A 22545-nucleotide genomic window follows, 5' to 3' on the forward strand; every position below is an offset into this window, starting at 1 on the left:
TCTGCACACCAAGATCCCTCTGTTCCTCCACGCTGCCAAGAATCCTATCCTTAATCCTGTACTCAGCTTTCAAATTCGACCTTCCAAAATGCATCACCTCGCATTTATCCAGGTTGAACTCCATCTGCCACCTCTCAGCCCATCTCTGCATCCTGTCAATGTCCCGCTGCAGCCTACAACAGCCCTCTACACTGTCAACGACACCTCCGACCTTTGTGTCGTCTGCAAACTTGCTGACCCATCCTTCAATTCCCTCGTCCAAGTCATTAATAAAAATTACAAACAGTAGAGGCCCAAGGACAGAGCCCTGTGGAACCCCACTCACCACTGACTTCCAGGCAGAATATTTTCCTTCTACTACCACTCGCTGTCTTCTGTTGGCCAGCCAATTCTGTATCCAAGCAGCTAAGTTCCCCTGTATCCCATTCCTCCTGACCTTTTCCCCTCTTCAAATTTCCTCACGCTCTCCTGGGAAGGCTGACCTCATTTTCCAGTTCCTCAGCATTCAGGACAGCTTTTTGCTTGCTCCAGTTGTGCAAAGCACAGCACAGTAGGATGACGTGGCACACCGTGTCCAGAGTATATTATATAACAAACCTCCACTCTTCACCTCCTCCCTGTACCCTTCTTTGTCTCCCATTCTGTATCAGTGCCCCCTTTATTTTGAGCTTTCCCATTACTTACATGCCCTTCATCAACCTACAGTTCCCACTCCACCCCAGATTGAATACCCCACCCCCTTTTGAGAAAGGGATCTCCTTTAAACACTACGTCAATGTGCAAACCCACAGGACTGACTGCTGTCCAATCTTTTGACTGACTTCTACGGGCAGCTCCAGGTCATGTCTGAAAAAACCCTTGCAGTTCCCTGACTGCTTGCAGAGACCCTAAAGAATTTCTGTTGCCCAGTCCCCTGGCTGTAATTGGACAAAGACCCTGCCATGACTGATCATGACCAAGCCCCTGAACTGTGTGTGGACTTTGCCATGAATGATTATACTGGAAGCCCCTAATCAGCAGCATCTACCCCTGGACTAGATGGAGGACTAATTTCCAAAGACTCGGCCTAATTAATCATGCAGTATGTTTATTACATGGGCAACTGGCACATGCTGCAACTGTTAGATTGATGTTAGATAGAAGATATTCACGCCCTGGACTGATCAATATTGACAAGAAAAAGCAGCTTGGCTCTGTACTAAATACCAAGCCATAAAATCAGTAATCTGAGCCTTTTGACATTTGCTGAGGATCAAATGTGCTAAGAGGCTAGCAGGAATGCTGTGAATGCACCAGCCCTGAGATAGAGCCTGGACCAATTCATGATTAAGGTGCCTGTCTCTTTTTGCAAGGTGTCCTTGTAACAGTTTTTCAACACAAATTGTCAATGCACCCGAAATGTAACTTTAAGCAAAAAATCAGAAAACAAAAGTATACTATAAGTGGATTGGAGATCTGCCTTGGGAGTTCCAAAAGTTTGAAGATGTCAGGTGGCAGTGTCCGTGGACATGGGGTGTGAAGCTGCTGCCATAAAATAGACCCAAAACATTGTCTGCGGATGTTCAAGACAGTGATCTAGAAGATCAAGTAATGAGTCCAATGTAACCTTTCCGGTCCATCTCAAGAAATTATTGATGACTCGTTTCCACGTGGTAGGTGGTATAATCAGAAGTAACATATAAATGCGGTAAGATTTACAGTTACTGAGGGTAATAAATAGCAATTATCCCAATTAATAGGCAGCATCTCACCATCTACCATGGATTTCATCACAAACTAGCACTTGGTTGGTAATTGCGACCAGTTGCTCCCGATGTCATGGTAGGTCTTGCACAATTTCTCACAATTTTCTGTCAGATTTCTCACGGGTGGCCCATTCACGGCCTGGTAAGATTCTGCCTAAACTGTGCATTCCATATCAGACACCAAATTTTACTTAAAATCTAAATGCTGCAAATTTCAGAAAGATGCACCAAAACCAAAAGAGCTGGAAACATGCAGAGGATGACAGCATATGGAAAGGTGAGAAAAGTTAAATGTTTGAGGAACTCATTTTCAGAACTGGAAAACAAATGGCTTTAGAAGGAACAGAACAGTTAAAGGACTTGGGATGTATGGAGATGCAGCAGATTAAGCTGTAAAGTGCTGAAAAGCGAAGCAGAACATGGTTAAAAAAGAACAAATTTGGCAAAATGACAATGCAAGAAGCAGCATGATTCAACAAAAGTAAACGCAATTAAAAGCATATGAATGCAAAAGGATGTGACAGGGAGGGTATTATGGCAAGGTATGTCTGAAATAGAAACAGGAGCAGCTGGCAGAAGTGGAACAGGATCTCAATGCCTAAGTAGTATTAAGCAGTCTGACATCAAAAGCTGCATACTGCAGCATCAGCACAGTTTTGAGACAGAAAGTTACACTCTTGTGCCAGGCCACTGAAACAGGAATTTTCAGAGTTTCTCAAGACAATCCCCCCTGCCAACACACTCCATTGAAACAGAAGTAGGTTTTACGGTCAAGTTCATACTTACCAAACACATATTTGCCTAGACTCTTTAGGCCTTGTTGTTAATTTTTGCCTATATTTGTCCAAAGGGCTGATTACATAAAGTGACAAGAGCAATGGTTACAGGAGAATAAATATCAGATTGAGAAATGCAGAATGTTGCAGATATACAACACTGCTGAGTATTGAGAACAAGGGGAACATTGAATGTTACATGGTTTTAACTGCTGATTGGATTAACCTAAGAGGTTTTCTCGAGATTTTTAAATGGTAAGAGGTTTAGACCAGACTGAAGAGCATGGGACAACACAGCAGTCAGAACAGTTCTGAAGAAGGATCACCGGGCCCGAAATGTTAACTTTGATTTTTTTTCTTCACAGAGGCTGCCAGACCGCTGAGCTTTTCTAAAAACTTCTGTTTTTGTTCCTGATTTACAGCATCCGCAGTTCTTTTGGTTCTTTCTGGTAAAAAAAATATGCTACATACGTTTGTAAGAAAAACCATTGCCTCAACAATGCTTTTCAAAGCATCTCCAAATTTTCACTGAAGTTTCCATTATTTTAATTCCTCTCTGAAGTGCCTGAAGACATTTCTCTGCATTAGAAATAGTGTGCAACAATGTGCACACATATCTGCATTAAAAACGCTGCATCTAAATCACTATTGTGCAGTTGCATCTTCAGTCAGAATTAGTAATAAGGTTTGTTGCACCATTTGATGACAAAAATAATGATCAAGTGACATGATTAAGTGAATTCATAGTCTGGTATACCATATAAACTAATTTATGGTAAACAACTGACATAGGGAGCAGTTAATGTATGTATAAATAAAGGCTTGCTGATGATCAGGATTGCAATAGGCAAGATAAATGTTAAACAATGATGCAGCAAATAAAAGGTGCATTGTGATCTTTGCCAACTAAACTCCAATGGTGGTGTTTTCACCTTCACAACAATGCTCAGTCAGAGGAGCTGTGGGATTACAGTAATTGGCTACAGCATAGGAAGAGAAAAGCAAATAGATTTCAGTTTCCAAGTACAGAGTCCTGCTGTGACGGGCATGTGTGACATGGAAAAGATACAGACAGCTGTTAAAAGAGCCTAATAAGAAAATGTTTGAGAGAGGAGAGCATGTGGAGAAACAAAATGTGCTATTTGGCGACAATGACAAGTGATATTTATGAAATTATGCCATCATTGTCTGTTTTTAAACAGAATATCATATAGTTCATGAAGTCAGCAGATCTTTATTACTTAAAGTAGTCTCTCGACACACACCATTGAACTATGGTGCAAAAATAATCTTTTCTGCCAACAGCCCATGGACCCCTAGACTTCCTCAAATTTAGAGGAGTATAAATTTACAAAATTCACTAATGTTAGACATTATACATGCAGAAAGAATGATTTGCTGGCTGGCATCTAAAACCAAGAGACTGCCTCAAAATAAGGTCCGGACAATTTAGGACTGAGATGCAGAAGAAATTCTTCTGAGTTTGGTGAATCTTTGGCATTCCTTATTCCTGAGAGCTATAGAAGCATTAGGATAGATGGTCAGTCATGATCTAGAATGCGAGTGTGGACTCAAGGGACTGAATCATCTACTCCTGCTTGTCAAAATTTGCTTATTTAGATGCTTACAAGAGTATCCTACTGTAGGAAAAATTACATACATCCATCGTAGAATCCTTAGTATGCAAACAGGCCATTCGGCCTAATGGCCTTTACAGTCCATTCTGACTCTAAAGACCATCCCACAGAATCAGTCCACTACACCCTCTCTGTAACTCTGTATTTCCCGTGGCTAATCCACCTACACATACACATCCCTGGACATTATGGGGAAATTCAGCATGGCCAACCCACCTAGCCAGCACATATTTGGACTGTGGGAGGAAACCAGAGCACCAGGAGGAAACCCACGGAGACTCGACGAAAATGTACAAATTCCACACAGTCGCCCGAGGCTGGAATTGAACCTGGGCCCCTAGTGAGCCAGTGTGCCGCCCTACCAATGCCTCAACTCCTGATAATTCAGAGGTTAGCTGCGTCTTAGCTTTATGATGGATCTGAAAAATCATTATGTTCTTTTACAGGGTCACCCATTGAAAGCTTAACAGTATTGAAAATGGTTACGAAGCAGTGAATCGTCCAACTAAGTACCGCGTATTCTGGTATCATAGCGCAAAGATTCCAGAGAACTGATTTGGATTTGTAACACCGGTACTCTGACAATAGCAGTTTAAAAAAAAACGTGCAGATCAGAAAGACAACTATCAACAGCACAATGATCTCAGGTCTTGAGTTAAATGCAATCATTATACTACAACATTAATGGAATCGATATTGGCTATTAAAAGTGAATTAAAAATTAGCATTGGCAAATCATCGGCGCCTGGTTACCAGAAAGCTCTCGAGACTGCCTATGCTAAATAGCGCCACTCAACACCACAACGTCGACAATTCAGTTCCTGAGCTACCGGGGAACCAGGTTTAACAAATGTTCGAGCTATTAAATAATTTTGTGGATGTAAAGGAAACTGTGCGTCAAAATCGTATTGTACTCTATTGGGAGGTATGTTAGGACTAAAGAACCCAGTGTCATCTCCTTCAAGATGTCAAAAAGTCCTGAGATTTTATTATCATAGTCAGTCATGAAACAAGGCGGACATACACCTCACTTGAATTGAAAGATTGCTTTCTTCAAGGAAGCAGCGTTTTTCAAAAATCGTAAGCATCTTCAAAGTGGGGTAAAATCATGAGCGTCTGAATCTTAAGTCCCAATTTAACGGCGATTTACGTTCAAACCGGAATCGTAGGCTCAGGTCTGATCTTTTATTCACTGAGACCCACTCGACAACTCCCACTCGCGCCGCTCCACACTGTTCTTCCAACAACACATTCGGCCTCAAATATGCATTGACTTTGGTAAGCTCATAACCATCCGGACACCCTGTCAGGTTCATAACTCTGTGTAGCAGCTCGTCTTGACATGTTGTTGTCATGTATTTATTGTTTTAAAAGTCATGTTTTAGTGACGAAAGGTAGCGTGTCACTGTGTGTGCTCAGTCTGTCTGCGGACAGTCTTTAACGGGAACGTGGGATTTCAGCACCATACTAAGGACAGCTCCCTTGTATTCTAACATCGTTGCCCCAGCTAGCTGTCTGAACCGGGACTCAGTGCCGCGCTACAATTCATCAACTCTTTCAAACACTAGCCGATAACACCACTTAGACTGACATTCAGTAACGTACTCCTTTAAATTTAAAGAGTGTTTAGGTTCTGAATGGCAGTGCAATTTGCAGTACACCTTTTCAAACACTCCCTTAGACGAGATGCGGTCGGTGCAGCTCGCAGAATTGTGCGCTACACGTGTTGATTGAAGACGTATTCCACCAAAAAACTCTCAGAACGAACACAGAAGTCCCAATTTAACGGATGACACGAACTATTCGAAATCAAAGTCGCCTATGCACAAAATACTTGATTGTTATTGAAAAAATGACGCAATTAAAAGCTTAAACATGGGGTTTTTGTTCCTAGAATTCAAATTACTAGCTTGATTTTAAAGATCACTTTTTAAAAAATCTTTTGTTATTTGGAACTGAAATTCTCTCTGCAGCCCGGATTTCCACACAGACCCGTCCCAGTTCATTTCTTAGAAAACAAAGTATGGAGCTGGATGAACACAGCAGGCCAAGCAGCATCTCAGGAGCACAAAAGCTGACGTTTCAGGCCTAGACTCTTCATCAGAGAGGGGGATGGGATGAGGGTTCTGGAATAAATGGGGAGGGGGGGAGGCGGACTGAAGATGGATAGAGGAGAAGATAGGTGGAGAGGTGGGGAGGGGATAGGTCAGTCCAGGGAGCAGAGTCCAAAGTTCATTTCCTAGTCGGCTCCCTCACTTGCTCCGCCGATACGCTTCTGTACTGTAAAATGCAGGGGAAACGCTGGTGTTGCGCCAGTTTCTGCACAAATTGGGGAAACCATTTCGCTCAATTACAGCATCCGGAAACCCCAAGAGCAATATTAACCCGAATCAGTCAGAACACGTGGAGAGAAAACGAGCAAGGCTGTCAAAGAATGCCCTTTCACCCTGGTCGGTGAGGCGGAGAAAAAGTTGCAGTAAACAAGAAATAAAGAAACATTCACACCCCCGTACTCTCAGCTCCTTAAGAGTTAATGTGTATTCACCATGTCATTGATTATTGCACTGAAACGTCGGAGGCACGACAGCTGGAAAAGTTACTACACTTCCTGGGTCCAATTGATTATCGAAAGAAGAATGATGGAATCTGCTGTTTTCCACTTTGCTTGCCTGGGGTGGGTGGGAGATAGATACATGCATCTAATCCGCTAGAAATCAGGGTTCTCCTGGTATCCCTCTTAAGGTCGTAGTTTTTAGGTCAATAATTTTGCCTGCAACACCTTTGCATGTGCACACTTGGATTAATTTTAATGAAACCGGATTGCGTGACTAATGGCTGGTTTTACAAGTTGCACCGTGTTATGTGAACACTCGGTACAGGCACTCTGCTTCACCCTCCGTGTGAGTTCCAAATCTTTCAAATCTACATAGACATCGCGATCTCACTATTTTGCAACTGGGAGCTCAAGTTACAGTATCGAAAGACAGGGGCACGGCTATAGTGATGAAGACAAACGCGTTCCGAGGCAGGGAGCAGCTGCAGTACTTTTCCAGCAGCGCGTTGTATCCACCACCACGACCAGGGCCCGACTGAATCTGCATTTCTGAGTGAATAATTGAAGTAATTGTAACTTTTAAAATCATTTACAGTAACATAGCGTCCCCGAAATAAAATCTCAGAGAAAAGGTTAATAAACCAGCACAGAGAACCCGGGGAATGGAATTAATCCGATGGCTCTAGGAGCTGACACAGGCAGCGTGGGCCGAATGGCCTTTACAGCTGTGTCATTCAGTGCGCACCAAAGGTCCTCGATAGTTCTGAAGCTCAGACGAGCGTTTTCACTGAACTGTTGCGAATGAAAACTGTTCGGAGTTAGATTCCACCCCTCCCAAGTGCTCCAGTTAGATTCACGTCCAGTAAAGTCAAAGAGCGTTATCTGGTGATTAAAACAATCTAATGTGATAGTTTGTACCTATTTCGTAGCAGTAACACGTTAAAACTCAGTGCAGGGGAACAAAAAAAACAGAGACAGATGCAGCGGTGACAATTTCTATTGATTGAGTTTTACCTGCAAACAGCCTGCAGTCACAGGAGAAAGCCGAGAGCAGCACTTACAAGCGAGGGAAAGCCAATAGCAAAGAATCTTCCTTTGTTGTCGCGATCAAACCACCTCTGCGCGCTGCGAACGACCTGTCTTGGGCTCAGGATCGCTCTGACCACCAGCATTAACACCAGGCTTTGCATCGCCGGCAGCAGCAGCTCCGCCCCCCCGCTCATCTTTATGGCAGCACGCTCCAGCGCTCGGACACACCCATGGGGCCGCTCTAACCAATACCGGCGGTGCCTCACATTCTCCCAGCACACACACAGCCCGCTCCCGAACCAATACCTGTTCCAGGCGGCTGCCTCATTCCTTGATGGGTTGTAGCTCAACGATTCAGGACACGATAAGAAGAACCAGCGAATTCCCATCTCCCGCTATCCATTTCCAGCGTGCATTCAGCTACGTAGTCCACAAAGCATATGCATATCGAAAAGCAGGCATGTTGAAATTGCGCTGATTTCAAGGATTTACTCTCAACCCAAATTTCATTCCTTTTTCTGAAAGGTTGCAAATTTGCCATTGAAGCTCGTGCATTTGCCCTTTCTTAAAAGGATCTCTTCCGCTCATGATTCACTCTAGGATGGAGGATTAGGGAGCAAAATTAAAATTGTATAAACTCTGCCAAAAGTTGCTGCCCCAACTGATGTGCCTAGTCGCATGTTAGTGATATCCATTGAATCATGACCTTTCCGTATTCTCGCAAGGCTATTGTGTATCAATGTATTGAGTGCCTTTTGAATGTCCCTTGCAGCACATTGACAACATTACCCTCATTAACTCTTACTTTTTTTGAAAAGCTCCAGTTGACTCTTCTTAATTAAGTTATTCCTTTTTCTAAAACAAAAGGTTATTCATTCTGTCCTGAATAATTGCTTCGAGGCATTGTCCCACCACTGACAGGCCTGTAAATGCTGGGCTTATTCTTACAACCTCTTTTTGAGCAAGGGTGTTGCGCTGGAAATTCACCAGTCCACTAGTACCACATGAGGATGTGAAGATTAATGCTCGTGCCTCTGCAATTTCCACTTTCACTTCCTTCAATATCCTTGGTTGCAGCGCATCTGCTCCCAGCTCCCAGTCAACTTTAAGTACCGACAGCCTATCTAGAAACTGCTCTTCATCAATTCTAAACCTTTTTGGTGACTGAGTACGTCCCTTCTTTGGTCTGAAATCATTTCTACTTCCCTTTTGCCACTGTTTTACAGTTTATGCACCAAAAGAAGAATTTAGCCAACTGCTTATTTGTTTTCCATAATTCCTGTTTGCTACTCTGATTTGTTTACTCATCTTCCCCCCTAAACCAGAGATAACACAGCATGGAGCTGGAGGAGCAGAGCAGGCCTGGCAGCATCAGATGAGCAGGAAAGTTGACATTTGGGTCCCGACCCGAAATATCAACTTTCCAGCTTACCTGATGCTGTCTGGCTTGTTGTGCTCCTCCAGCTCCACACTGTGTTATCTCTGACTCCAGCATCGACAGTTCTTACTATCTCTGAGTGAGTTATATTCAATCTTAACCATCTGTGTTCTGTTTCTGAAGTGCAATTGACACCTATCGTAACCAAAACAACACCCTCCTCCCATGATTTGATTTTTAAAAATCTCCTTTTATTGTCATGGGAGCTCTGGGTTTGTTTTCTCGACCTTTCTCTTTTGAGGGAACATACTTAACTCTGTTCCAACCATTTTCTTCTTTGAAAGTAGCTTGTCATTCAGCAGCAGTTTTTTTTCCTGCTAACCTTCACTTCCAATCTATCCAGCATAGCTCCACTTTCACCAAATTGAAATCAGTTCTCCCCAACTTACTTCCATTACCGGGTAGTCTTTTATACTTTTCCACCATCGTCCTAAAACTATGATATAATGATCACTGCCACCTAAATGACTCCCCATCCCTCTCCTGACTCCACCCCCACTGGTCTTGTGCTTTGCCCCCGGGAACTGTTCTCTCTCGTAATTTTGCTTCATCAAAAAGGTGTAATGACAGGACATGTCCCTTTTTCCCTGCAGTTGACAACTCCCTGCCTATGAATATATGTATATGAAAATATGACAATAGCTCCCTGGTGCATTCTCAAGGCAGCTTTTGCACTGATTATTATCCATTGACCTCATACAGAATACAAGTGTGAAAAATACTGGATGAAAGAAAGACTTGCATTTATATCGCGCCCTTTACAATATGAACTGACCTAAAGTATCTAACAATAAGCGAATCGCTTTTGGAATACATCTACTGTTGTAATGTAAGAAACATAACAGCCAATTTACATTTATAAACTTCCATCAATAGAAACATGATATTATTTAAATAGTCTATCTTGATTATATTTTAAGTCAATTATTGGTGAGGAAAATGGAGAGCATTCCTCCTTTTTTGAATGATACCACAGGAATTTCATCTCCACTCAGAAGATATGGTTTGATACATTGACCTAGATTATGTGTTCAAGTCAACCGAACATATCTTGAACTGACTAACTTCCGATTCAGTTGAGAATCTTACCTCTGTCCAAACGACAGGGAGCTAACTTCAGCATTAATTCACCAATATTTGATAGCTAACAAATAGTCTGATTAAAAAACCAACATTAGCAGCATGCCTCAATAAGGGCTATAATGCAACTCACTGCTCTTAAAAAAACAAAGAATTAAAATGGAGAGGACATTTATTTGATTATCTTGATACATTGTTTTTATGCAATGCAGAGAAAATAAATAGTGAGCTATACGCTTTGTTCTGATTTTGGCAAACAGATCCAACATTAATCGAATAAATGTTGTGATCATTTATTGGGCCTGTCTATGCTCTCAATATATCATATCTCCAAATCAAGGGGGCAGATTCACATAGTGATTTAGCAGATATCATTTTCACTCCTGGGATCTTAGTTCAATTCAACCCAGACAGATGAGATGTAATTTTCCACTTTCATCCAGCTGTAAATGTCCCATTTGAAATGGAATTGAGCAAATCCACAAGAATTCAGAGCACAAAACTGCCATAATTTTGCACAAAGCGGCAACATCACTGTGAAATTGCAATGAAAAAGCCCAGGTTTGTGTATTTCTGTAATACTTTCCTTTCAGTTAAAGTATGTAGTAGAAGGAGACTTTGTTCTATATTGAATTTGGGTTATAACCAAAACTGTAACACACCAAAAACAGTGATTGCAATGCATTGTTCTAGTATCCTTCACTTTGATATCAGGAATTCACTAATGAAAGTGCTTTTTCCTAAATGCAAAGTCATGTGAATGAGTCAACTAATTTGCAATTGTTTAGTAATTTATGGTAATATTCATAATACTATTATTAATTTGCAGAATAGAGACTATTATTAGGCAATTTCATTATGTACAAGTTACATTTCACAAACACATCATGCAAGGCCCACAAAATATAAAATGGCTAATGTTGAACATTGCACCTTTGTAAATTAGTTCTCAATTAAAATACGAAGTAAAGCTTCACTAAGTTACATTTATGAAACTTGGACAAAAAATGGTATTTTCAGACGTTGTTTTTTTAAATTAATGCTCTGTTTTTAATCTGCACAAAAATTTGATTAATTTTGATGATGGTCAGTTCAATATGTAGATCAGTTTAAACTCCTAAGAGTTTAACATGAGATTTTACTATAAAAGTTGCCAGAAAAGAAAAATTGAATCCCACATAATTAGCTTAGTAAATTGAACAACAATTTGCACGTACATAGCATAGTTAACATTTTTTAGATCATGCTGGGGCAAGAGTGGAAGTAAATGGTACAGAGAATAGTGTCACTAGCCAACATGCCATTTTTCCATAGCCATCTCTGTCCTCCTCAAGTTTTGTTAAGTCAGGGGGAGCCAAACCCAGAAATCCAGCTGAACTTGTTGAAATGCTCATTAATAGATTGTAAAGGGTCGAGTTGGGATTTTAATGTGGGTACATGGGTTACAGGCTTGGATCAGGATCAGACCATGGGCATGGATGTGGGAACTCCGTGTGGAGCCAGTCCTGGCCACTCATTGAAATTAAATGGCCACACAAAAGGAGCTCAAAGATACAAAACTGATTCACTGTTTGATACAAAATTATAAGCGTACTTCTAAATAATCTGACAGACACATGAAGGGAATAACAAATAAACATTCTCTGTGGAGATTAACTATGGGGCAAAAAAATGCTTGGCAAATACTTGTTAATTCACAGAGAATGAAATGTTAAAATAGTAAATGTTCCACGTGGGTTTCAACCTGACAAATGTAGGTGCGTCACTGGGCACAGACAGTTGTCACTGACTCTTCAGGTTAAATTTTTTATGGAGGTGTAGAATGGTAGCCTTCCAGATTGACCTCAGGGATTCCCCAAATAGAAATTCACACTCTACCTCCCATTTTCAAACGTTCTTTTCACTCATTGAAACCATGAAGTATTTAGACGCTTTATGGGGGCATCTGTAGACAAGGATCAGAAAAGAGCCACTCATTGTTTGACACTTTCCCACTTCTAACTTTGAACCTATCAAGTAAGGATGTAATTCATTGACTTATCATCACTAAGTCAGTTTACCTACTTCTCTGTATGGACTTAACTGTAAAATGGAATAATTTAATCCCCAAACTAAAGATTGTAATTGGTGTCTTAAAATGAAGGAGAGGTAAAGGAGACATTTTGGAAGAGAATTCTTGCATTTAGAATCTATACAGCATGGTGCCTTAATGGTCTGTCAAAGGGTGTTTGTAATGAGCAACAGGCTGGATTTGGAGAGTCAGAGATCTTGACATGTAGTAATTCTAGAGGAGGCTACAGAACAATCAGGAGTGTGGGCTGTACAACCCAATGAAATGATTTGTAAAGCAGGATGAAAATTTTCAAATCAAGGCCTTGAAAGACCAGGTCCCAATATAAGTTAGGAGTGATAGGTGGATGGTGTAAGTTAAATTATAGTCAACAACTTTTTGCATTCATCTTAAGTTATGAAGAGTACAAGATGGGAAGCTGGTCAGGACAGCACTAGAACTGTTGTGACTAAATGTAACAAAGGCATAGATGATGGATTCAGCAGCAGTAGCTGAGACAGTGGTTAAAACAGAAGTAGAAGTAAGCAGAGATAGTAAGAACTGCCAATGCTGGAGTCTGAGATAATAAGGTGCAGAGCTAGATGAACGCAGCAGGCCAGGCAGGATCAGAGGAGCAGGAAAGCTGACATTTCAGGTCAGGACCCTTCTTCAGAATTAGGGGAGGGGAAGGGGGCTCTGAAATAAATAGAGGGTGGGGGCCGGTGATAGCAGGTAGATAGTGGAGCGGATAGATGGGAGAGGAGGTGGACAGCTCAAGGAGGCGGGGATGAAGCTAGTAAAGGTGAGTTCAGGTAGGAAGTGGGGATGGGGATTGGTCAATCAGGTGGGAGGAGCAGATGGGTGGGAGAGAAGATGGACAGGTCGATGAGGCAGGGATGGGGGGGAGTGCTGGTCTCGGATGAGGTTGGGGTGGGGAGATTTGAAGCTAGTAAAGTCCACATTGAGACCGTTGGGTTGTAGGCTTCAAAGCAGAATGAGGTGCTGTTCCTTTAGTTTCTGGGTGGCATTGTTGTGGCACTGGAGGAGGACCAGGATGGACATGTCGTCTGGGAACATCATCCCAAGACCAGCCTCCTCTCATCCCTGCCTCATTGACCTGTCCATCTTCTCTTCCACTAATCCACTCCTCCCATCTCACTGACCACTCTCCACCACTCTCTACTTACATCACCTTTACTAGCTCCGTCCCCACCTCCTTGACCAGTCCATCTTCTCTCCCACCTAACTGCTGCACTATCTGCCTGAAGAAGGGTCCCAACCCAAAATGTCAGCTTTCCTGCTCCTCTGATGCTGCCTGCCCTGCTGTGTTGCTCTAGCTTCACATTGTAGTTGAAGTAAGCAGTCTTGGCAATTCCTGCCACTCACCGATCAGTCACAGAAACATCTGAATAACGGCTGCCAAAACTAAAGTGTGGCCAAGAATATCTGCTGCACAGCAACTTCAAGCAAATGGTGAGTATGTGGTTAAATCTGAATGACCAAAGGTTGTTGTTCAAGATTGCCAGTCCATTATTAATTTTAGAGAAACACCATGTTTTTGTCTCCTGTATCACTGATATGCAATTAATATCATGGAACCTGAATTTTCCGATGCAAAGAATCTATTGGATATCTAATATTTGCTAGACTCCTATTGTATCTCATCTCAACACACGTCTGCACATAAAGTTGTTGGTAGTGTGGCCAATTATGATAGTGAGTGTAAAGACATCTGGGTGCTGGGAGAACAGCAATGTCCCCTTAATAATGGCATATAAAGATTGGAAAGAAAGCAGGGAGGGCTAAGAAGCAAAGCAAATTAAAGTGAGTGAATTACATGTCAAATGAAATACAGAAATAAGTAAGAAGAGAGTAATACAAATAATATTGAAAAAGAGAAAGAGACAGAGGAAATAATTTAAACCTTGATGTGATTATGTACTCTACTAGTAAGCTCAATTCTGAGTGTCATAGGTTTTAGGTTGGTTCTAATTAACAATCATCTCGGTAAAGAGATACTTACACTATGGCTAACGTATCCAAATGTTGATTATTTTGCACTTATCATTGCAAGTAATGCAGAGATAGGTTTTAATTAATATTAAATAAGCCAGTAGATATGTAAATATGGCTTTCATAATCATATGTGAGGGACACTTCTACAAGTTTAGAACTAGTACAGTTACGAGTAGGGTGCTCTGCTGACATTTCATGATGTATATATTGTTAATAAATAGTGATTTTAAAAAAAAAACTTTAGGTCTGGCAAAAGCTTATATGATGAACAGAAAAAAACCAACAAAAATGCAAATTTTCATTCAGAATCTTTTGAACTGAAAGCTTTGGGGCAAGTCTATTGAACAGCATAAACTGCTAGATGACGTGCCACAACAAATTCTGGTCAAATATTGTTTTACTGTCTTGGTTCCAAATCCAATTGGTTCACTCCATTCTATCTCTAATCTCCTCCAGTCCAAAAGCCAAACAATACTTTTTTTTAATCCAGCCCTTCCACATGTCCTCAATTTTGATTGCTTCACCTTGGAGATGTCATGTATTCTGCTGCCTAAGCTTCAAGTTCTGCAATTCTTTCCCTAAACTCCTATCTCTCGATCACATGCTCCTCTAGTCCTTAAAAATTACTTGTTTGATCAAGCTTCCAATCATCAGTTCTAATCTCTCTTGCTTTGGTTCAGTGTCAATTTTGATTTCGCCCTGTGGAGTGTTTTCAGATTTTCTAGTACATTTGACATGCTGTATATTTGCAGATTGATTTTATTATGTAAACACTGAATCTTCAAACTAAAATCATAAATGATACTGTCTGAACAGAGTGAAGAGAAAAAAAGGAAGATATTTTTAACTTATAAAAGTCAACTCATACGAGTGTATTTAAAAATTGGAGGTGGGCGTGTGCAGTTGAAATTTAGCAAAAACTCTCTTAATAGAGCCAAGATTCCCTTTTGTTTTATGAAACACAGGCATCTGAACTTATTCTGCAGCCTTCAAAAAACTGGGGCTAGATCTCTCCGTGCACCCTCCCAACACTGGCCCTCATTAAATGATCTATTCCTGCACCCTCTTTAAAACACTATTCTTTAGTTGAGATTGTTTCTCATAATTCTTCTTGTCCTAGTGTCTTTGCAAAGTTTATCCCTCAACCAGCACTTTATTATCTGGTCATTATAATATCACTTTAATATGAGTTTATTGTCTGCATATTGATTTCTATTTTACAACACTAGGCTAGACTTCATAAAACTTCATCACCCACAATATATTTTGAGACGTCCAGCAGTTGTGAAAAGCACTTTATAAAACTAAGCCTTTTTCTTTCTTCAAAATATATTACTTCACACTTTTCTGGGTTAAAATTACCCAGTCATTTGTGTGTCTGCCTGTTTTTCACTGCCTCTGTCCTTCTGAAATCCATTATTATCACGCTCATCGTTTACTACGTTTTTGTGTAATTTGTGAACTTTGAAATCATCCGTTATATATCCATGTTCAGGCCATAATACATATCAAAGACAGTGATCCTTGTATTGATCTTTGAAGAACACCACTCTAAGGTTCCCATCAGTCTGAGAAACACTCATTCACCATTGATCTCTGTTTTCTTCCCTTGGTCAATCTCATTTCTATGCTGCCACTATCATATAAACATTAATTTTACTGATACATCTATCATATATTACACTATTGGATGCTAATATGCAGACTTTCAACTGCAGTATCCTCATTTATACTCTATATTTCCAAAAAGCACAATCAAATTCAAATATGATTTACATTTAATAAAGTTTTGTTGAAATTAATTTACAAAACTGTTACAGTCCATAAGGAGGCAGTTGATCCCATCATGTTTGCACCGGTTCACTGACTGAACGTTATGACTCAAAGCTATTCCCCTGTCTTTTCTCCATAACCCAGAAATTGTTTCTACTTCATTTAATGCCTGAAAGAACTAAACTGCCTCCACCACAGTTCCAGGCAGCATATTCTATACACTAACTACTCGCTGTGTTTTTTCGCAGTTTATTAGCCTATATGTTTCCAAGTGCCAAATAATTTTGACCTGGATAATTGCCTCTGTGTTTCTCCACCACAGACATTAGATTGAGTGCCCTGTATTTGCCAGGTTTATCTCTCACTCCTTAGAAACAAACCAAGGGTGTAACATTTGCAATCCTCCTGACTGATGCTGCTAATGCCATATCCAGAAATGATTAAGCCAACCTGCAGCCTTTTACTTCAGTAATTTAGAATACAGCCAATGCAAAGATGTGAATTTTCTACTTTGAAGACAATTAAACTTCTATATACTTCTTTATTTTGTTATTATCCCAGCCAATGTTACAATTAGATAAGTCAAATCTCAGAATGAAAACCAGCTTTAATCGATCAAATGTTTTAATTTATATAGTTAAATGTGATGGTTGTTCACCAACATTTGCCAAAAATTATATATTTTCATTAATAATAACAGAACAAACTTTATTCCACAAAGTGAAAATAATGAAAAACAAACAATATTATTTAAATGTAGAAGAGAGTTATAATGACATTAAAACAGACAGCAAACAAAGCTTCAACTGGTTTCCTTGCACTATCTATTACAGAGTCAAAGCCAAAGAACCTACACCCCATCTTGACTTTAAGATTCTACATTACTGACTTATTCCACTTTCTCCACCATGGGCTGTGAAGACATTCTGAAGGCTCCCTTCAAAGTTTGTTGAAATGAACTTTTCACAATTCAGATCCTAAACATTCTCAGCTCTATTAACTTGCAAATTTCTAACCAGATTGTCTGCTTTGAAAGTTTCACAAGTTAAACCCTTTGTCTAAGGTGTATGATTCCCTGAACTATCCTAAATTTCTTCTCGGAGAGAAACTAAACTGGCTTCTAAAATCAGCCTAGGTTTCTTTTGAACTGTACATTTAAAAAAAGAAACTTGCTCAATCTTCTGTTCTGAAAACACATTTAAATGACCTTGATGGTTAACCTAGCTATAGTAAATCCAATGGCATAAACATCTTTCCATTAATAGCACAGGAATTTACAGTCGTCGGTTTTTTTAAAACAAATTTTTAATATAGCTGCTGCTCCAGAAGGACTGTTTTTAAAAGAAACTATTTTGCACAAGTAGCCCAAACCCAAATACCTCTATTGCAAAAATGATAGAAAACTGCTATAGATAACTTCACATAACCTCAGCCTCCAGAATGAGCTCTCATTTGAGAATTCTAGCTCACCCCGCCCTTCCTCTGACTGCCCTTTTATCATTTAGATGTTTAAAACACTGTAGAGTTTTCCTTCTAGCCGCTAATCTATTCTGATACTCTCTTTGCCATTCCCATTCAATTCCTCAAATCTTGTTATTTTGTATTCAGCTTAGTTCTCTCTAGTACTTCAATCATCATTGACGTTAATGGAGAGCAAAATTGGCATCTGAGCTGTTTCTACCAGGTGGATGAGGTTAACATTGAAGCTTGTGTGTCCAATAACTTTTCATATTGGGATGTAATATGCACAAGCACATTTCATATACAATCAATTATTCTGAAGCATAGCAGCTGTTATTGTGCAGACAAACACGGCATCCACTTTATACATAACAAGATGTCACCACTAGAGCTATGTCAAATTACTTCATATTGGTGATGGTATTAGTTGTACAAGGAATATCTTTGAGAAGAAATCTTCACTTTTTTTTTCATCTTGGGATCTTTCAATAAACTGAAGCTCCTTAGTTCCTCAGTTCATGTCTGTGGAGCAATAGCTTCGTCAAGGTAGCACCTTTCCTCCCAGTACAACTTGGAAATGTTCAGGTTACATGCCCAATTCCTGGAATGTATCCATTAACTTCTGAAGACAAGGCAAGAGTAGCAAACAACAAAAGCCAGCAAGTTGGGCATGTTGCCTTCAAGTCATGAGAAGTATTCGCACACAGCCCAGAGAAGGTGCTCGTAAGACAGTTTACCAAGTTCTATCGTGTCAAGAGCAGCTATATTCAAATAACTGGAATATCCACACTTGCTGGATTAAAAACCCATGTCCTGTATTAGTCATGAGTTATACAATGATAATCACCCCTTTCCATTTTTGACTATATAGTATCCGTCTGAAAAGGTATCAGTTGCATTAAAGGAGGACTTCCAAATGATTAATTTTTAAGGGCATAACTGTTTAGAAAAAGGTGCTCCACATAAGGCAGCAGGCAACTATATCATGGCAATCATTTTTGAAACATGTAAGAGTGAAACACATGGAAGGAACCTCCCAAAATAAAATGAAGAGTGTAACTTCAAAATGATTTGTGTAACCCATAGCAGTTTGGGGCAAATCAGAGTGAAAGTTGGCAAGATCCATTGTTAACTGTAATCCAGCCAAAATCTAAGGTATACAATACATTTAAATAATGCTGGGCATTGTATTTTCTGATATTAACACCCATGTGTTCAAAACCGCTATCACCTCTGATTGCACTTTAATGATATATATCCTGACATTCAGTGACAAAGTGTGACCGACAAAAGCAAAAGTCCAAAATGTAATGTCAGTATAATTTCCTTAAAAGTAGGAGCAAAAATATCCAAAAGAATAAATACCTGGACTGTTTCATCCAGAATCAGCCGCCTGGATTATTAAAATCACCTGTAAAATGAGAAGCTTGCCTCTGATGTCAAGAAAATGTGCCCAAAAAGATTTACAAAAGAACAAAGAAGAACAAAAGAGAAATATGTCACAGGAATAGGCCCTTTGGCCCTCCAAACCTACGCCAATCATCATGCTCTGACTAAACTAACAAACAAACCTTCTGCCTTAATTCAGTCCATATCCCTCTATTCCCTCTCCATTCATATAACCATCCAGATGGCTCTTAAATGTGCCAATGTGCCTGCTTCCACCATCTCCTCTGGCAGTGCACTCTCTGCATGAAAAACTTTCTTCACACATTTCCCTTAAACGTTTGCCCTCTCATATTGAACCTGTGCCCCCTTGTAATTGAAAATTCAACCCTAGGAGAAAGCCTCTGACTATCCACTCTATCGAAGCCTCTCATAATTTTGTAAACCTCTATCAGGTCTCCTCTCAGCCACCACCTTTCCAATGAAAACAATTCGAGCTTTTTTTAAGGCAGGCAGCATCAGAGGAGCATGAAAGTTGACATTTCGGGGTTAGGACCATGATATGTCAACTTTCTGGCTTCTCTGATACTGTCTGGCCTTCTGTGTTCCTCCTGCTCCACACTGTGTTATCTCTGATTCCAGCATCTGCCGTTCTTGCTATCCCCTAGTCTTTTTAACCTTTCCTTATAGCCAATGCCCTTGAGACCAGGCGACATCCTGGTGAACCTTCTCTGCACTCTCTCCAAAGATTCCATATCCTCATGGTAGTATGACGACCAAAACTGCATACAGTTCTCCAAATGCAACCTAACATGGGGTTTATATAGCTGTAACATGCTTTGCCAACTCTTGTACTCCATGACCCAGCTGATGAAGGCAAACATGCCATATGCCTCCTTAATCACTTGGCCATCTGTGTTCCCACTTTTAGGGAACTGTGGACCTGCACACCCAGATCCTTCTGTATATTAATCTTCCTCAAGGTTTTGTCATTAACAGTATAATTCACACTTAAATGTGATGCTCCAAAATGCATTACCTCACACTTGTGTGGATCAAACTCCATCTGCCATTTCTGGACCCAAGTTGCCAATCTACCTATATCCTATTGTATCCTTTTACAATCATCGGTACTATCAGCAACTCCACCAACCTTCGTGTCTCTGCAAACTTGCTAATCAGATCAACCACACTTCCCTCCAGATCATTCATAAATACACTACAAACAGAACCTAAGGTCGATCCCTGTGGGACATCACTAGTTATTGGCCTCCATTCAAAAAAACACCCTTCCACCGCTATCCTTTGCAATCTATGACCAAGCCAGTATTGTATCCATTTAGCCAGCCCTCCCTGAATCCCATGTGATTTTAGATTTTGTATCATCTGCTGTGTGGGACTTTATCAAATGCCTTACTAATATCTATATAAACTACATCCACAGTTCTTCCCTCATCAATTATCTTTGTTGCTTCTTCAAATAATTCAATTAGGTCAGTGAGACATGACCGTACACGTACAAATCCATGCTGCCTGTCGCTAACTAGTCCATTTTCTTCCATGTGTGCATATATCCTGTCCCTCAGTATCTTCACCAAGAGCTTCGCCACCATAGATGTCAGACGCACCAGCCTATAATTTCCTGGATTACCCTGCTTCCTTTCTTAAACAAGGGAACAACATTGGCTAATTTCCAGTCCTCTGGAATCTCACCTGTAGTCAAGGAGAGTGTGAAGATATCTGCTAAAGCCCCAGCTATTTATTCCCTTGAGTCTCACAGTAATCTGGGATAGATCCCATCTGGCCTTGGGGACTTGTCTATCTTAATGCAATATAGGATACCCAAAACTTTCTCCTTTAATATATTGACATTCTCTAAAGTATTCACATACCTCAACATCAGACATGCCCTTCTCCTCAGCGTATCCTGATCCTTTTTCTTGTCTCCCAAACTAATCATTTGCTTCCTTTTCCTTTTCATTAAGTTTACAATTTCCCACATCATCCATGGGTCCTGGATCCTGCCATTGTTATCCTTCAGTTTTGCAGGGACATGCATGTCCTGTACTTTAAACAGTTTAGCCTGGAATTTGCTGTAGTAACAATAGTGAAACTAATTTTCATTTAGTCACGATGGATGTCCTCAATTTTTATGTGACTTTGAATATGGCAACATCTGCAGAGAATTTGTTATGCCCATCAGCAATGTGGAGTTCAGGCAGCTGAAAGAAATTTCAGATATTAAAGCAGGGGACAAAAAAACATAAATTATAATTCACATTTAAATCATTGTGCAGAAAATGAAATAATTTAGAACTCTTGAAACAAAATAATCTATGCTGCTTTTAAAATCAAGCAATTTTTAAATATTCGGAGGGAGTGTTATTTCACAATTGCAAAAATAGCCTTATCCCCAAAGTCAAAGAGATTGTTCAGTTGTAATTATGAACTTAAAAGCTCTGATTAAACTACTGTTAACATTTTCATTTCCATTTTTACAATTAGAAACTACCACATAAAAAGTTGAAATTCATCAAATTACTGATTCTATGTTGATTGCATCTGCAATAATTGCAAAATTTGTGGAGCAACAGCATCACAAGCAGCAACTTCTGGATTTCCACACTCAATTACACATGCATGGATGTCAGAAGCTATTGATAGTTTTATACAGTAGTGACAGAGTAATGATAATGAAATTGTCAGCTCAACTGCAAATTCCAGACGAAACTGATTATAAGATTTATTGTTGATGTGTTTTGTTGTGGACGTAATTTTCAACATTGTGGTCTCAGAGGTCATCTTAGGATTCTGATGCCAATAGATCAGTTTGGAATTTTGAAACAGCTTCTCTGCAGGAAGGAACAGGACATCTGCTCTGTGTCCACCATTGACCCATTAATTTCCTGAAAAAGGAGTTTACCAGGGGGGCCTGTCTAAGATGCATGATATTTAATTTCAGTATACTCAAAAGAATCATTAGTGCCCAGTAAGCAGGTTCAGTTGGGAGATGTCAGAAAAGTTTCTCAAATTTGATTAGTTCTCTAGACTTTAGTGAATTGACACAATATAATGATGTGCTGTTTTAATAGTTCATAAGTCACTAACATAAAAATTCACATCTGTTTGAAAATTTTAGCAACTCTAGTGTTTCTGAAATGATTGTGGGCTTTTAGAAGAGGGCCAGTCCACTGCTTTTTGTTAATTTAAAATTATCTTGATCAGATACAATCTAGCTCCTGATTGACAACTGTGCTTTAGCACAAAGCTTTCTGCACTTTAGCATTAAACCATAAATATGCCTGGTGATACCACAGAATGGTTATGGAAAATGAAATATTATGCCAATACTGCAGGAAACATCATTCTAAATCCTATTAAAACCTACTGCAGAAGCTGTGTTGGCCAGGACTGCAAAGGGTTAAAGCTGGAATGGAGAGACTGAGAGGTGGTCAAGCTAAACAAATGGATATGCTACAGCCATGTATGCAATTGCTACTGCTCAGAGCAATCAGGAAAAGGAAAGCAGTTCTGGTTCCTGATTAGAAGGATCGGTGCTTCAAAACATAACATGAATGTTTCTGATTGGACAGAAGCTGA

At 40.0% G+C, this 22545-nt stretch overlaps 1 protein-coding gene across 3 annotated transcripts in view; it reads right to left on the reverse strand.

Moving 5' to 3' along the window:
- LOC125458394 (follistatin-related protein 5-like) overlaps positions 1-7923 on the reverse strand; it is a 526135-nt gene extending 518212 nt beyond the window's left edge. For 2 of the 3 annotated variants that reach the window (XM_048543648.2, XM_048543645.2), the window contains exon 1: positions 7727-7923. The gene's annotated coding sequence lies outside the window, so the exon portion shown is untranslated. The remainder of the gene's footprint in view (positions 1-7726) is intronic. The other variant, XM_048543646.2, reaches the window with a different exon arrangement.
- Between the last annotated feature and the right edge of the window lie 14622 nt (positions 7924-22545).

This window comes from Stegostoma tigrinum, chromosome 13 (assembly GCF_030684315.1).
Source record: "Stegostoma tigrinum isolate sSteTig4 chromosome 13, sSteTig4.hap1, whole genome shotgun sequence".
Lineage (NCBI taxonomy): Eukaryota > Metazoa > Chordata > Chondrichthyes > Orectolobiformes > Stegostomatidae > Stegostoma > Stegostoma tigrinum.